Source organism: Orcinus orca, chromosome 4 (genome assembly GCF_937001465.1).
Source record: "Orcinus orca chromosome 4, mOrcOrc1.1, whole genome shotgun sequence".
In the NCBI taxonomy this organism is placed as follows: domain Eukaryota; kingdom Metazoa; phylum Chordata; class Mammalia; order Artiodactyla; family Delphinidae; genus Orcinus; species Orcinus orca.
This window is the reverse complement of record NC_064562.1, coordinates 74,428,486-74,445,508: the sequence shown is the minus strand read 5'-3', so window position 1 is coordinate 74,445,508 and position 17,023 is coordinate 74,428,486. Positions and strand designations below refer to the sequence as shown.

Below are 17,023 nucleotides of genomic sequence, written 5' to 3'. Positions count from 1 at the left end.
AATTTAATTGTTTAAGAAAAAAAAGAAATAAAGAAATTAGATTTCTTGGTTTGGCTTAGTGCTGCCTTCAATATTCTGAGAACAATAATGCAATAAGCTAAAATGTTTATCCACAAAATTTAATTCCTGGGGAGTAGCTTCTCAAATTGCCTCTTAAAAGTGTAATGGAAGCAGGCAGTTGTTTGCTGCTTTGTTGCCAAAAATTGTGAATGGCTAGAGTTTCTTAAAACTTGGTGGTAATGCATGTATAATCATGTAAACTCTCCATTGTCAATTTGAATGAAGAAACTGAATTTTGTAGACACTTTTTCTTATATTGTGTCTCAGTGTTCTCAGCCATGAGTGAAGAAATCCTTGATGTTATTAATTATTCCACAAATGCAGTTTTTAATAGAGTTCTTTTTCATTTCAATTTAATTTCATCCCTGATTAAATACACTGAATTAGTAATATTTTGGATTGTCATTTTATGGATAATCTAGTGATAAGTAGTTGAAAATGAAAGTTTGGATATTTATTCTGGGCACAAATAAATATCCAAAGACAATGAATGCTTCTTATCATTATACCTGTATCAGTAAATACAGTAGCAATAATTCCCTCTGATACTACCTTCGAAAAGAATTGCTAATAGGGAAAGAGCAGAGGAAGTGTATTATAAAACCTTTGCTGAATATATAGCTTCTGAAAAGTTATCCCTGGGCAAAATCCTATACAAATCACTTCTAACAATTTTGCTTTATTGTATTATGTTATTTCAGCTGCTTTCTATCTCAACTGGACTGTTTCTAGCTGCAGTTAAAATATACTATTAGGTTAATCCTATGCAATAAATATAATAAAAATATGAGGGCTATTGGTGCTTCCCTGGTGGCGCAGTGGTTGAGAGTCAGCCTGCCGATGCAGGGGACACGGGTTCGTGCCTGGGTCCGGGAAGATCCCACATGCCGCGGAGTGGCTAGGCCTGTGAGTCATGGTCGCTGAGCCTGCGCGTCTGGAGCCTGTGCTCTGCAACGGGAGAGGCCACAACTGTGAGAGGCCTGTGTACCAAAAAAAAAAAAAGAAAAAATGAGGGCTATAATAGGTTAAACCCACTCAGCAAAATATCACAATGAATTAGAGCTTTCATTTAAGAAATAGCCAATTGCAACCCATTTGTAATAGATAAGAAAGTGATAGCTGAAAATATTTTAATTGGTATGAACTTCAATAGAATCCAAGGAATAAATTTAATATAATTTAGAAAACATTGATATGGTGGGGAATAGCTCAACTGTTGGTTTAGAAAGAGTAACACTAATTGCTTTTTTATCCCTTCTTCTAAGAGAGCACCTTGGGCTAATGCTAATAGACAAACAAGGAATAATGAGCTAATGGAGTCTCCACTAAACTATATTCGCCATAAATTGAAGATCACATCTGAACTGAGATTATTTCCAAATTGCATTTACTTATAGCCTATGTTAGCTAAAGAGGGAAAGGATTTATTTGTGAAAGACTACTTACATTGTGCCTTTCACTCAAATGCTTGCCACATTTCCTGTACGTATGTGATATCCAGTAACAAAATTCTTTTAACTTTAGTTATAGCAGAAAGTAAACTTCTAAAAAAGTTTAAATGAATTAAATAGCATTAGATTTTTTCCGATTATGCATATTCATCGTTAATACATTTAGAATGCAAACTCAAAGTGCTGGCCCATTTCTGCCGTTAATGATGGTAAAGTCTTTAAAGTAAAAAAACCACATTTTTTACTATCTTTGGTAATGCCATAGAGCAACAAAAATTGGGTACTTTGAAACTTTTTAAAGAATGTACATATATCAAGTTACATTAAAACATCTATTATACTAATCTGGAAGGAGAGGTTTCTTATTTTGACTTATATTGGAAAATCATTGCCATCTTGACTCTGAACTGAATTCTTGAGTATTTTATCATTTGAAGGGCTTTGATCTCTGACAACATATTGTATAATATAGGTAAATATGAAAAGTAACCAAGACACTTTTGGCTTTCCCCCGTCACTGACTTTTTTGTAACATCCAACTTGTAACTTATCTAGGAGGAAAATTTTATTGTTGTTACATTAATGTATAATGTAGTTACTATAAATTAACTATAAATTTACGTATTTTCCAGCTACTAAATTAGTTTATAAATTGACACCAATAACATGTATTCATGCAGTGCTTTGACTGGTGTTTTTTTTTTTTTTAAGATTTTTTTTGATGTGGCCCGTTTTAAAAGTCTTTGTTGAATTTACAATATTGCTTCTGTTTTATGTTTTGTTTTTTTTGGCTGCAAGGCATGTAGGATCTTATCTCTCTGACCAGGGATTGAACCTGCACACCCTCCATTGGAAGGTGAAGTCTTAACCTCTGGACCACCAGGGAAGTCCCTGACTGGTGTTTTTGATGCTTCTCACATTCAAATTCACATCACTGAGTGTCTGTTATGTCCCAGGTACTAGGAAACATATTTTCATGAAATTTTTAATAATCCATTGACCTAGTGAAGAAGAGACTACCCACTGAGATGAATGGAAATTTGATTTAGTAGAATAAGGTTTTATATTTCATAGTTTCCAATATAATAAAGATATGTTAAAAGTATAAAATAATGTATAACAACAACAGCAATAGTGCAGTTTCTAGGAGTTCACTTATATAAAAATTATCATCAAATCATTGCATCGTCATTTACCAGTTATTACAAAATTGTATAAAGTTAGGATTTTAAAGCAACAAACTTTTTCTTTTTTGCATGTTAGTATAACTTCTGTGTTTTTCCCCCGTAACAATTTTGTCTTCTTGTTCTTCTCACAGAACTTTCTCAATTTCAAATTTTAAATAATTTTACAAAAGAAATTAAGGAATAGGACCAATGTGATTGAAGCAGAATTACCCTCCATTTCTGTGGTCTGGTCAGCATTAAAAACCAAACAGTAAAAAAAAAAGATATCCAAAAGGGAAATGGGTGCAAATGTGGGGATATGAAAATATGAAAGCACATGATCTCTGGAGATTTTGCTTTTTAAAACTCCTTCAGAGACCACCTGAATCCTCCAGAAAATTGTGAATTTCACAGCATCTTCCTACCTCTCAATTCCTAGTTAGCTATGTTGTCTATTTCCTCACCAAACTTTTTTTTCTTCCTTTGCACTGTAGAGCTGGAACACCACTGTTTCTAAGATGCTGGTTGAGATTAGTCCTGTTCTGTTCCTTATGTTTTGTAAGTGCCACATATGAGTACCTATCTTGGGAAAATTTGAATAACTGCAGGAGTTGCTAATCTTTTGTAAAAATAGTAACTGGTCTTTTCAGGCTCCAGAGGGCTATGTTGAATCTCTTATCTCTTAAGGATCATTTCTTCAAAGAAGGGATTTTAAAACTTAAAGATTCTACTTCTTCCCTGTATTGTACTCCAAAGATCCTTTGAGTGTATAGTTGTAGAAATAGAATGGATGAGTAATAAATCAGTCGCTGGAGAACCATAGCAAACCATATTTTGAACAGGTAAGTAAATCTGGAACTGTTGGAAGCTCTGGAATGAACCATTCTTCATAGTATTTTAGAAGACTTTATCACACCCAGCAGGTTAGATTCTGAATGGTGAAATAACAAGGTAATGTTAGTTTTGCTATATTTTATTTTGCCTTGAGAAAAAATTCATTGAACAATGTTTCACTCAAACTACAATCCTGAAAATTTGTCAGCATCCTTTGTGAAATGTCTAAGAGTTAAAATTAAGAAATAGTTGAATGAGATAATTTATTAAGTAAGAAATCAGACTTTGGAAATATAAAATTCCATATAAAATATGAGATTTTAGCTTTGAATTTGGATTTTGATCGATTGAAAATATCCATTTAAGCAGACCCTTCATTAGATATCAGAGGGTGAGAATTATTAGTTTCTGTAAATGTATTGACAGTAAATGGCACCACAGCTCAACTTGAACAGCGTAGTTTTTTCATTGAGGTAAGTTATCTTTTTTCTTGTCTCTTAACATTTAAAACATGGCAAAGGATTTCATATTTAAAGTCATCATCTGGACTTGGTTAGCAAGTTTAATTCATGATAATCCTATCCATCAACCTTAGTCTGATTCAGTTAATACCTGGTAAAGTAGCATCTTCTCTTCTGCCTTTCCTGGCTTCCCTAGGTTGGCTGGCCACTCCACCTTTTTGGCTTCCTCTGTACTTTTGTCCTCTCACACCATATATGGAACCACTGGTAGAACACCTTTTTTTTTTAAAAAACACATGTTTGACTTCCTTAGTATACCCTTGAAATATGAACCAGCATATTCAAAGGATCTGTGAAAATCGAATGTTCATTTAAATTAGCAAATCATATCTGATGTAGAGAACATTTAAATAAAGGAAACCTCTCTTTCTTTTTCCCTTCTTCTCTTTTGCATGTGCTTTTTCTCCTTCTACAACTGTCTCCCTGACTGCCCCCCGCCCCAACACAAGTCCTTTTTTCTTTCTTATTGCAAAGGAAAGAATAATGTATACTAGGGTTACTTGAATTTATTCACATATTCTAATTAGAAATAAAAGTACTGAATGGACCATTTATAGGACAGGACAATCCCTTACTTGTAAGTAGAAAGTATACGGAAATAGAAATTGTCCATAGAATTCAATGATACTAAAATTATTTTTTATTCAAATGTCATGATATCTGAAATGAAAATTGCTTACTTCAATTAGTATTCAGATCTTTACTAATAGATAAATAACATTAAATGAACTGTGTGAAACAGGAATAGAGATGATTTTTTATATTTTTCATAATAGGAGTTAATATAATTTAGAAAAGGGCACTGCTGACTAGTTTGGCATTGATGTTGAAAGTGTGTTTTTATGGTTAAAGATGCAATCTTTAAAGTGGATTATTTTCCGTACGAAATCCAATTTTTAAATGACATAAATCATATATTAGATAATAATGTATAACAGAATTATTAATTTATTCCTATTTTATCTTCTGGGCTAATCTCATTAATTTTCAAGATCTATTTTACAAATATTATATATACTTTATATTTTTAATGTATTTAGGTTTGTAAATAAAAGTAGAAAAAGTCATCAACTAATAATAAGAGAAATGTCACTCTTTGTAATGAATAAAAATACTAAATGAGTAAATGAGTACTTAAACTACTACTATGTACTGGTTCTATTAGTACATATTAAAGATAGGATTTTACTTCCATGGACTTGAATTTCTACCCTAAAATCTGAGATCATTGAACTAAATGACTGCAGTATCTTACTGGTGCTAAATGTTTCGTATTTAAATCTTCCCACTTGCTTTACAAACTTAGACTCTTTCCTTTGGGATTTTAGAAGTGAGAAAGAATGTCATTCATGTTTGCTCTTATATATGGTAAGGTAGACAAGAAGCTCAGTCAGGATGGCAGGGTATAATTTCCAGATTTAAAATGTTGTGTTGACGAATGCAGTAAATTTGTACTTAGTTTTAAGTAGAGGCGATGAGTACCAGGGCACATGATCAGTGCAAGTGTGCCCCTGAGACAATATAATTTTCTGCAAATCAAAATAATCAGCAAGAGAGCATATATTTCCTTAATGGAGTACTGAGAGTTTATCAGCTTCTATTAGAGTGTTCATTTTAAAAATGAAGAAAAGGGGAAAGATCTAGTTGAATTTTTAAACCTCAGTTAAATAAAAAGGTTTTGCATATGTGGTATCTTAATAATTAATATAGCTGGAAGAGTTAATTCCATGCTGAAAGTAGTGTAATAATTATAGAAATGAATATAATTATTATAAAAAGCTTCTGCTCCAGTGGAATAGTCAAATGAAATAAATATAGAATTAAAAAAACTCACAGTATAAGAAAGAAGAAAAATGATATACTTTGTTTTGTACAGAAGACTAGAAAGTCAACTAGAAATAATTCCTGTTTAAACCTGGCATTTTGTAAAAGAGAGCCATCACTATAGATTGTCCATGAGATTCCCTGTGAATAACTGGCGATGTGAGGCTATAGTAGTCAGAGCTCTTTATTCCTTCCAAACCAGTTATTGTGCTACTAATTAGAATTGGATATTGGTGGTAGTGGAAATGAGGGAGACTTTCAATGTTACTTTGTGTTAAATTTTAATCACACAAGTTAGGACATTCAGAATTATGGTTTCCATGGTAACCACAACACTGAGCCCTGTGTGAAGGCATTACAGTGGGGGTCTTTGATTAAAAGAAAGTAAACCAGAAGTGAAACAAAATGCTCCATATGTGCAGCTAAAGTTACCAAAAAAAAAAAAAAAAAAAAAAAGGTCCAGCTCCCTTGTCCTTAATTATATTTGCTTAATAGTATGTCACATGTTTGTGCAGTACACTGAAAGGTCTGTTGTAATTCTCATGTGGATGCTGTGTTTTCATTAGGTTTTAAATGATTATTTTTATAGTACCTTTTACGTTTTTAAAATTTATTTATGATTTTCATTTTTAACACATCTGCAGAATCTGACTTTAGGGAACTCATGATAATGCATATGGAAGAAGATTTTTTTTCACTGAAAATTTTTTAGAAAATGTGTAGATAGAATTGTAGTACTGGACTTTTGCTTATAAGCTTTCATTTTGAATATTTAGGTTAGGACAACTGTTTAAAATTCCATTTTTGTTAAGTTAATTTTTATCATCAACATGAAAAGAGTCTCAAGGAAGAAATGAGATGGAGTAATTCAAGGTGTTTAAGAACACTGGACCCATAAAGATAATTCCCTGGCGGTCCAGTGGTTAGGATTCTGGGCTTTCACTGTCGGGGCCCTGGGTTCGATCCCTGGGGGAGCTAAGATCCTGAAGCCACACGGCACGGCCAAAAAGCAAAAAAAAAACCCAAAACACAAAACATTGGACACATAAAAAAATTGGTACAGTAAAAAGTAGTTGAAGACACTGATCGCTAAACATAAAATGTATTTGCAGATTTATTTTTGAAGAATACACTTTGGTCACAAATGGGGATAATAATCATTAAACTGTTATGCTACATTCCTGTCTCATTTTTTATAGAAATGTAATATTTAGCATATGCTGGAAAACAAATGTGTTACATATATATAGGCATGACTGGGTAATGTTTGTGCTGTAGAAACAGTAGAGACCTGCTCAGGTAAGGAATTTTTCTTGTATGATGGTAGTGGTGCTTTATTGAGCACCTATTATAGGCTTAGTTATGCTAAGTTTGTCACTGTCTGAATTTATATGCTTTAAGGAGCATGTGATCTGGTGACATTTTTGACAAGAATAAGTAAAAATAAGAACAAATATTTTTCTACATCTTCATCTCTAAATACAGAAAATGCTAATTAGGCTAATACTTCTCATGAAATAGTTCAAAAACTTGTAACGTATATTTGAATCAATAACATAGATTAAGTACTTCTCTATGAATACTTAGTCATGTAAGAATGCCAATGGATCAGATTTTAAAATTAAACATCATTTTACAGACCATTGGTCTGTTGCAGATATCCACAAACTTTTTCTATAAAGGGCCAGATAGTAAACATTTTAGGCTTTGCAGGACATGTGGTGTCTGTCCTAACTGCTGAACTCTGCTGTCATAGTGCAATGACAGCTGTAGTCAATATGCTAAAAAATGAGCATAGCTGTGTTCCAATAAAACTTAAGTAGATGTTGAAATTTGAGGTTCATATAATTTTCACATGTCATGAAATATTCTTCTTTTAGCTATTATAAAATATAAAAAAACATTCTGAGCTTGTGGGTTGTACAAAAACAGGCAGTGTGGCAGATTAATCTTGTGGGCTGTAGTTTGCCAAACCCTGACCTTTTTTATTTTCTGATTTTTGTTTTTTTATTTTTATTGGGGGGGTTGTTTGTTTATTGAAATGCAAAGTATAATGTCTACCTGCATGACAAAAATTAGTACTTCAACACTAAACACTTATGTATCCCAAATTATTTTTTTAAATTCTATATCAGTTCTCATTGATGATGTGAATATTTGATGACCCATTCTATTTTGAAACAATAGTAATATCATCTACATGGATTTGATATGCCCCCAAAGTAGCGTGTTTTTTTCCACATGTGAGGTTTAATCAGGGTGAGAGCTAGGCGAATATTTGTGTAGATGGGGGTCAAAATGTTGATTAAAGTGACTGGAGAATGTAGCTTATGCATATAGCTGCAATGTTAGCTCCCTAACATTGCATCCCGGAATTAAGCGGTGTCAAGCTCAGAGGGGTACATACAGGCCTCCCCATGTAGGGTGATGCCACTGTAAAATTTATGGTATGGAATAATACACTAGAATCTGTGTTTCCTTTGTGTGCCTGGCTGCCCACAGATGGAAGAGGGAAAATAATTTAGCCGGGTATGCCAGGTTCTTCCCTAAACTCATCAGTTAGATAAGTCACATTTTTTACCTTTGGTAGAGTGAATAAAGGCTGGCAAGTGCCAAAAGTTACATTAAATGCTGTTCTTTCTCATGAATTTAGAGAAAAGGTTTTTGTTTTTCCTATCTTTTATTCATTCACTTATTCAGTCAATCATTCAATACATCTTTTTAGTTATCCACTGTATTAGTCAGCTCAGGCTGCCATAACAAAATACCATAGTCTGGGTGGGTTAAACAACAAAAAATTATTTTTTCATAATTTTGTAAGCTAGAATCCCCATCTCACAGTGCCTGTCTATTTGGTTCCTGGTGTGGACTCTCTTCCTGGCTTGTAGGTGGCTGCCCTCTTACTGTCCTCACATGACCTTTCCTCCCTACATTTTCACGGAGAGAGAGAGAGGGAGGGAGGTCGCTGGTATCTCTTTTTGTAGGGATACTAATCCTATCAGATCAGGGCTTCATCCTCATGATATTTAACCTTAATTGTTTTCTTAGAGGCCCCATCTCCAAACACAATCATGTATGAATTTTGGAAGGGAGCAATTTACTCCATAACACCTACTCTGTGCTCTGTTTTAGTTAATGTATATGTATTAGTCAGCAAGTTCCTGGTACCATGGTGTTTATAGTCTATTGGCAGAGATAGACATCACTCAAGTAATTTCACTAATTAATGTGTAATAGCAAACTGAAATAACTTCTCTAAGGAAAAGAAAAATATTTTTGAGGCCATTATAGTAATAAAGAGTATATATGTAATATATAATATAAAGCCTATCCGAGATAGGTTCAGAGAAGGCCTCCCTGGGGACTGAAGAGGAATGTTCTAGAGAAAGGAAGCAGCTTTGTGGGGAAAAACCCCCCAAAAAACCTTGTCATTGTGGGGTACATGCATCTGTAGTCTTTCCTGTTCAGCTACTATGAGGGGAATAGTACCTTGCTTTTTTCCAATTGCAGCTAACTTTTTGGTCTGCAGAAATACAAGAATAAATCTGTAGTCTGTAAAAAATTACTTACTTACATTTAAAACAACTTATCTGAAAAAGTTTAGAATCATATCATTTGACATTTCTTTATCCTGGCTTTAATATTTATTAATAGAGGATGCCTCAACTAGGTGTTACTGCTAAGAAGTGGAAACTTTCAATCCATCAATTTTTTATCATCACTCTGAATGAAATTTAAAAATCCTGATAGTGTATATAAGTAGTTTGGTCTAAATTGATAACATGTTTACCTTTTTACTTGGCAAAAAATGTTTGGTTAATATCAGTCAAAGGGAAAATCTATTCATGTTTTCAATAATTTTTTCAAAAAGTATCAGAATCATGATTAAATAATGCCTTAAATAAAAAGCTTTTTGTCTTTTTAGAACTCTAGTATGTTAGTAGTGTCCTAATACTACAAAAGAATATTAAAAATATTTGAAATACTCATGAGAATAAAATAGAAAGTGATGATATATACATATATAGACAACTGAGATGCAAATAAAGATGTGGTGCGTATGCTTACAATGCACTCCACTTGACCAGAAGTTTTTTGCTAAACCCTCTCCCAGACTGGGGCTTGAATACTTTTCATAGTAACTACTTACCTCTTTGAAAAGAGATGGGATTAATTGAGGAGGGAATGTAGATGTCAAGTCTTTGGAAACATTGCTACTTGTTCATCATGGAGAATACAAAAATATTGGCAAATTAAAAAACGACTTGATTTTACAGTGAATGAACAATTCCACTTGGAAAGGAAACAAAAATTTCATAGGCTTTGATAAGTTTTTCCATGTGTGACAGGAACTCAGTCTTAATTGCACTTAGTATTATAGTAACTATTTACATTTCTTATTATTATATGTTTAATAAAAGGGCACAGTTCTGTAAGTGGTACTATTTGTAGACTCCTAGCACTTAATCTTAATTGTATTAGTTATGATCTACCTAGTCCTGATACATATCTGTAGTAATACCCAAAGGGATACTTTAACTTGAGATTTATGATGACAATAAAAACTTTTGTTAAGAGTTAAGTTTTGTAAGACTGAAGCATTCCTCTGGCATGAGAACTATTCATTAAGCCCAATGGAACACCAGGTTGTATTCTGGTATATATCACTTATTGTGATTCAAATTCCTCTTAATTCTGAAGTAAAAAATATACAATATAAAATTATAAGTAAACATTAGTACTGGCTGTAAGACATAGATTTTTTAAAATTTAGGGATGCAAAGTGAAATTTAGATTTGATCCTAACTTTACCAAATTCTTATGTTGAGAGGCTTCTTTGTAGTAAATGCAAAACATGTTTTTCACATTGCCAAATGCTAAGCTTTCTAAGTATTGATAATTACCCTTACTCAGTGTAATGGTAAGCCACAGCAGAAAAAGAATGCATTTTATTCTGTATAATTCAACATCTGATTGTCACTATAATGCTAAGCCTACAGAAATGCTCTTTGCCAGATGTGACTTATGGTTACATTGTATTTTATTCAGTGCAGCAAAATGTATTTGAAAAGAAGTCAAAGACATTACCAGGAACAAACAAACCTAAGCAGTTTATTCGTTCATTCACTGAAATGGTAAAAATATTCGTAATGAAAATAGTTAACATTTATTGAGAAGGACTTGCACACCTACTATTTGCGTATATAAAACCTTGTTCAGTTTTCACACTAACTCTGTGAGAACAGATTCTATTTGTTCTTTATGGTATTGCTGAGAAAACTAAGGAGAAAAAAGTTGTGGTTGATTACACAGCTAACATGTGGAAAGGCAAGCTTTGAATCCAAGCTGAGACCAAAATGCTACACAATACAACCTCCATCTATGCTGCTATAGTTTCTTTTGTGACTTTTGACCCTGCCTATAAGAATAACGAGTGGTTAAATTTCAAGGTCAAATGACTTACTTTTTGTAATGTTAGTGAGGACTACATGCCACTTCTGTGAATTAGTAGTACATTTTAAAGATGATATATATTACTGATGGAGATAGAGAAGGCATTTTATTAAGATGTTTTTCTCTGGTGAACTTACAGATTTTTTTGTGTTTAAAATTATTTTTAATATGTCTGTGTTAATAGATAATCCACTTTTATTTTTAAAAAGTCATTTCCAGATTTGTATATTTTAAATTTGTCCTTTTCTTATTTATCAAAATACAACAGGATAGGTAATGTGGCTGATAAATCATTGCAATTATTAAACCTTTGCAATATTATGTATTCGTGTTGGGAGAGGCAAGAGTAGTTCAAATATTTTAACTATAATGTGTGTGTAGAAGAAAATATTCGGTGCAACTTACTCGACATGTCAGGTTAGTAAAATAAAACACTGTTAGTATTGTTCTTTAATAGGTGAGCTTATCTCCTGTAATGGCTAAATGATGTCATTGGTATTTCCTTTAGCTTAGAACAGTATGCTGTATGCCACAAATCATTCCATGGAACCAACTGTCATAAAGTGGAGTGTAAGGTTTTATATTACAACTAAGGATAAAAATAACCTTATGAATGTTATGGATATGATTACTTTAGTCAGATTTGTGTAGGTTTTATTTCATTCCTATGGCATTCAATTTAGGCAAGTAATTGTATAAGTAATTCAGCAGGACTTCTGTACTTGGATTTCAGTGATAAAATTTGTATTCAGTGCCTAAATCTGATACAATGAAACCTTATAGTACTTTATTGTACTTCTGCAGAATTAATAAAGATAATTTCAGGTAATTTTTTTCTAACTGGAAGCCAAGGTTAGAGCCATATGGAAAAAAACTGTTGAAGAATTATCCTAAAGTAATATGCTTAAAAAATAATTTGCTTTGATATTGCAGAAGAGGATATGTCATTAGTCTTTCACATATTAATTTTCTCTTTGTGCAAATCCATAATGAGAGAATACTCCCAGCCCCTTAAGATTTGGACAGAATCTGAAAGCATAATTCAATAAAAACAGTAGTTAATCCTTTAATTTCCTTCCTTTATGTTCTATGAAATCCTCAAACTTCAAGGTTTGAGGTTCTCACAATCTTTCTTTATTTGTAACATCTTGATGATGTCTTAGAGTTGTCCACAAAAAAACAAAAGAAAACGCCAGCTTTGTAAACCAATTTTTAGTTTACATTGCATCTTCCGGACAAAGTTTTACCTTCCAGACAAAGCTCTGTAATAAGTTTCTCTGTCATTATTATAGAACATCTTAAAGGATTGGGAAAAGGCAAAGAGAGTCAAATCCCAAGAGGTGAAGGAGACTGGATTAGCTCATATGTAATGTACATACTTTGCCATTAATTTCACAAATGCCTGTATTTAAAGCTATAAAAATTCTTTTGGCTTGCATTCTTATGTATATGTGTGTGTACTCTGTAACAGAATTAATGAATTCATTAGAGAATGGGAGAATAGATTAGTAAATGAAGTAAATCATAGACTCAATCGTAGACTCAAAATTATAAATTAGTTACCCATAACAAACATTTTGTGGACTATATTTATGAGGAATGCATCTGGAAAAATAACCATCTAGTCTAAGTACACATGATGGTGAGTCTACATTATATCATATTTTGTGACGTGGAGGGCAGGGGGAAGAGGGAGAAGGAAAGGAAAATAAGATAAAAAAAATTAAAATAAAGTCTTATTACTATTTATAAGATGGATCTGTGATTCTCAGAGAAATTTTACAAAATTTAACTTCCAGCAAGATTCTTGTGAACACTGCATTAAATTGACTATTATACTCTTCTGTATGCTTTTTTCTTGTGGGTATTTTCCCTTCTCTTTGCCGACAATGAATTCCAAATGTGCCAGGCTTATTAGTTTGGCCCTTACTTCTCTTGCTGGGCCCCAGTTGGCCAATGAGAAGGCTATTTTAAACTACTGACCCTGCACCTGGGTATTTGTAGCTCATGGGGGTATTAGCTGCTGTCCATTTTTTCCCCTTTCTCTACTGCTTGTAAAGACTTGCCTGGTTGTAGACTGTACAGAGATTAATTTGATCTTTCCCTGCTTGTGAGAATAGGTTACCAGAAGCCCCACATCTATCTTCCAGCTCTTACTGGTATGGAGGACTGATTTTGGACTGAAGCTTGGTTTTCTTGCTTAAGCCTTGTGAAAACGTCCCCTGCTTACCAGTATTTAACTTGGAAATTGCTTTTTTAATGTGGATTATTTTATTTGTATAAACTACAAAAGAGTCAGTAATGATGAATTTTAAAATTCTTGAAACTAATACGTATGATTTTAGATAGACTGAGGTTCAAACCTAAATTCAGTGATAGCCTGATTTTTATTTTTTTCTGGAATTTCAATAAGAAAACACTGAGTTTATATGATGCCAAAGTGTATTTCCTCTTGCTAAATCTAACAAGCTATTAAGCTTATTTCTGACAGTTTTAAAATTATTCTTAAAGATTAATTTAAGAGTCATTAGTAATAAAGAAAGCTGTTGAATCTTCAGCTTACATATATTGACTTTTAAGTCTAAATAGTACAATTTACTTATTAATTTTGTCTTGACTCTTAACACGTCATAAGAACAATGATTTTGGCTGTGGAAATCTGATACTGGCATTTTATGCCCCAGGACTAGCTCTGCTTGTTTTATTAGTTTGTTTTTCCAGTTATCTTTTAATAAAAGCAAAGATATGTTTTGAGAAAAATCACTGAAAATTCCAGTTTTGTTGAAAAATTTTATGATAACTATGTCCGTCTCATCCCAAACTTTTCCTTTTCATATTTATCAAGCAGGAAAAATACCATTTATTTTCTTTTTTGATATGTCTAAAAAATTAGGCACTGTGATAACCTTAATTAATTCACAATTCCAAAACCCTAGACCAGTTGAACTAAATGAAAGAAAGCCATCCAAAAAAACCAGATCGTGTAGAGGTCTAAATGTTTCCGTTACACAAAAAGTCACCTCATTCATTTTTTATTCTTTTTAAGCAATATCTAAAAAAAGAATATTACCATAAGCCCTTTTAACCAAAATTTGAACCAGAAAATAAAATGTTATATCAATACTTTCTTTTTAAAGTGACTTCTAAGCGTTAGATAATATAACTTTACTGGGACTCTAAAAATGATTGCATTGATTTTTATGTTTGATTTATATTATTATTAAAATAAAAATTATTGACAATGATTTGATCTGTAAGGTTAATCCAAAAGAAGAATGGGTTTTGCTATGCCTTACTTTTAAAGAAGTGTTATTCTGACATTTTAAAATGAACTTTTTGAATATTTAGCCTTTCGTAGAACTAAAACTTAATCCAGTTTAATTAAGGGATCACAGAAAGGGAAGTTTAGAATAAAGGTAACACATTATAGTTACATTTTTGTCTATGAGTATAGATATACTAGATTTTTACAATAATTCAGATGAATGTGTGTGCATGTGTGTGTATGTGTGTAATGTTCTTTTTGAAAAATAATTGCTTAAATCAGCATTTTGGCAAATGTAAGGGAAGAAAAATTAAAACTCTAAAAGTTGTTTTCAGTTACTCATTACTTTAAAAGAATTGGTGTTGGACACTTTAAAATAACATGTTTTTCCATAACTTTATTTTTGTAATTCTTTAAGCCTAGGTTATAAAAATGCGTAGTATTGAGAGGTGAGCTAGATAGAACAGGATATTTTTTCTTCTTTTAATTTGACATATTGCAAGAATTATACAAAGAATTTCTGTATATCCTTCAACCACATTACCCAAAATATTAAACTTTTACCTGTAACCACAGTTGCTAAAAAAAAAAAAAACTACCTTTTTTAGCACAGTGATATACGTGTTCTGTCGTATCATTGGGCTTCATATGCAAACACAGATGCAAAGATAAAATTATGAAGAATGTCAACATGGTTAATGAAGTGCATTTAACCCAAATTGCTGATCCTTTTGCGCATGGCATTCGTGTGACTACACTGGTTACATGCCCACGAAGCCAGCCCTGTTTATAAACCTTATTCACGTGTCGTCAGTTGTACCAATAATGTCCATTATAGCAAGAGAAAATCCCTAATCATGCATTACGTTCAGTGATTGTGCCTCTCTAGTTTCTTTTTTCCTTTTTTTTTTTTTAGGCGTTTCTCAGTCTTTCTTTGCATCTCATAACATTGACATTTATGAATAGTATAGGAAGTTATTTTACAAATGTCCCTCAGTTTGAGTTTTTCTGATGTTTTCTCAAGATTAGATTCACGTTAGACGTTTTTGACAAGAATACCACAAAAATGATACGGTGTTCTCAGTGCGTCATATCAGGAGGCAAGTGATGTCAGTAATAATAATTTGCCAGCCCTCCTTCCTCTGTAGAGATTATTGTTAACAGAATAAGCAGGATTCTTTCTTAAATACTAGCTTTCACATTTTTGTTCACCTCTTATATGGATAACTGGCTGTTCCACACTGATATGCATACTAATACTTAAGAGCAATATTTAACTTCTAGGTTTGATTTATTAATGATATTTCCATTCTTTCACATGCAATTTTGGCTAATAGCTCTTTCAGTGTTTATCTTTTGTTAGAAAAATGATCAATTACCTTATCTTGAAATTTTGTTTTCTCCACATTTGTGACTTGTCAGAAATTTCAAGTACATCTTAAGCTGAGTTGCTGGACCGACTACTTATGTTTTACTTACTGGATGTCAGGAAATACTTGGGAGATTTGAGATATTTCCCAAACACTTTCAAATGCAGTGATATTTCTGAGAAAATCACTTTAAAAATTCAGTGAACGAAGTGATAATTCTATTTTAAGATGAGAACCAGTTTTTGAAAGGATTTAAAGTCATTAAAACTTTTTTTTTAGATTAAATATTAAGAATGTGTTAATATGAATGTTAACCCTCATTCATTCACTTTAATAAACACAGATTGGGTAATACATCACCTCTCAAATCTCCACTCCAGCCCACCAAGTGCTGTGATAGCTTGTCTCTAAAAGCTCACTGTTTGGCCAGAGTCACAGACAGGTAACTCAATAATTTCAGTTCAGTGGGGCTAAGTCCTATGAAAAGGGCAGGGAGAGGATGTTCTGGGAGCTCTGATGTGGGTGCTTGACTCACCTTAGAAATTTATTGAAGTGTTATGTTTCCCAGTAAGCTTGCCCGAATATATGATAAATTTTGAAAGATGACTAGAGACTAGGGACAGCATTCTAAATGGAGGAAATAAATTAGAGCTGTTCTGCTTATATTACCTTTAATGGTTATTCATTTTATAATGCTTTCTTAGTAAATTTGGTTTTGTTTTGTTGATTCCCCCAAAGAGGTTCCATAATTCCCTGAAAGTATCCCACCTACCACAAACAGGAGTGGAAACACAGCATTAATAAATAATTATTTAGCTAAACTGAATCTGTAACTAATGCTGCAATGAACATGGGACACGTATCTTTTTGAATTAGTGTTTTTGTATTATTTGGGTAAATATCCATAAGTGGAATTGCTGGATTATGTATTAGTTCTGTTTTTAATTTTTTGAACAACGTCCTCCGTTTTGTTTTCCATTGTGGCTGCACCAAAATACATTCCCACCAAAAGTGCCCAAGGGTTCCCTTTTCCCCACATCCTCACTAGCACTTGTTATTCCTTGTCTCTTTGACAATA

General features: G+C 32.6%; 1 protein-coding gene across 1 annotated transcript in view; it reads left to right on the top strand.

Moving 5' to 3' along the window:
- Window positions 1–17,023, top strand: part of ADGRL3 (adhesion G protein-coupled receptor L3) — an 868,464-nt gene that overhangs the window by 185,442 nt on the left and 665,999 nt on the right. The window lies entirely within an intron of this gene.